Raw genomic sequence first — 1,253 nt, 5'->3', positions numbered from 1 at the left:
ACATGGGGGAGGGGCGAATGAACAACCCTCGAGCTCCAGGTCTCTCGCTTCCCTCCCTCTCTCTCCATTCCTTCCCTTTCCCGGTAAAATATGACTTCTACTACGGCGAAGGCTGGGTTTTTAATATTCATAACTTGGGTTTTTGCCTTAGGAAGGTAACCAAGCAAGGTAACGACGTAACGTCAACACGACTAATCAATATTCATAAGCAGAACGTTCGCCATTGGGTGGTTGTCACGATGCGTAAGCATGATGTACTTAATATTCATGAAGCAGAAATTCGACATTGGACGGTTAACACACAGCGACAGCATGACCTTATTAATATTTATGAGGAAGGTCTGAGTCATAAAATGTCTAGAAAAAAAAATAGTAGGCTAAACACTAGATTTATACAAAATGTCTTCATACACAGTTAAGCCAAAACACGGTTAATTACATAATATAATAAAAATAGAAACAATCAAAAATAAAATGACATAGATATAACATATTGTTGAATTTGCTCTTTAATTCATTTACTTATGTCTCTCTCTCTCGGCTGGGCATCCGAGCATTAATTACGAAGCTAGTTCTCATGCAGCCTGTTAGCTGTAGATACATTAATAAGACATCTCAACAAGGACTTGAGGACGAAGATCCTTGGTTCAATTAATATACATTTAAATTTCAAAGTACTTTATTGGCACGATTGTTCTGCATACAATATTGCCAAAACGTCGACGCGCGACCACACACACTCGCATTTAAATTTGTTCATTTTTTATTTGAATTGCTAATTTAATAACTTTATGAAAGCAGAAATAACTCTGCACTGTTACTTTGCCGTTTTACGTTTAATTGAATACTGATAGTTTTAATTTGGTAACACTGCTGTGCTGTTGGTTTAGCCTACTGCGCAATTTAATTTTTTTTTTTTTTTTTTTTTTTTTTTTTAGTTTTCAGTAACGTTAGCAAATAAAACTAAAACTGAAATTATAGAATATTAAAGCAAAGTTGAGGCAAAAAACACTGAACAAATGCCCTATGTGTCTCTGTGCTTGCCAATTTAAATCATCTGATGTTAGGCTAAGTTATAAAACAAATAAGAATGACCTGTTGACACACTTACTGTATAAGTGGACTGTGTATTTCTGTACTGTGCTGCACCCTACTGTTCTCCTGCATCCAAGTGAAATTACTTTCAGTTACTCGTCCCAATTAACTTCCATAGTATGGAGAAGAATAAAAAAACATTTCAGCAAAAGCAACAA

This window comes from Carassius gibelio, chromosome A8, assembly GCF_023724105.1.
Source record: "Carassius gibelio isolate Cgi1373 ecotype wild population from Czech Republic chromosome A8, carGib1.2-hapl.c, whole genome shotgun sequence".
Classification (NCBI taxonomy): Eukaryota; Metazoa; Chordata; class Actinopteri; order Cypriniformes; family Cyprinidae; genus Carassius; species Carassius gibelio.
The sequence above is the reverse complement of the archived record's forward strand: the minus strand, read 5'-3'. Positions refer to the sequence as shown.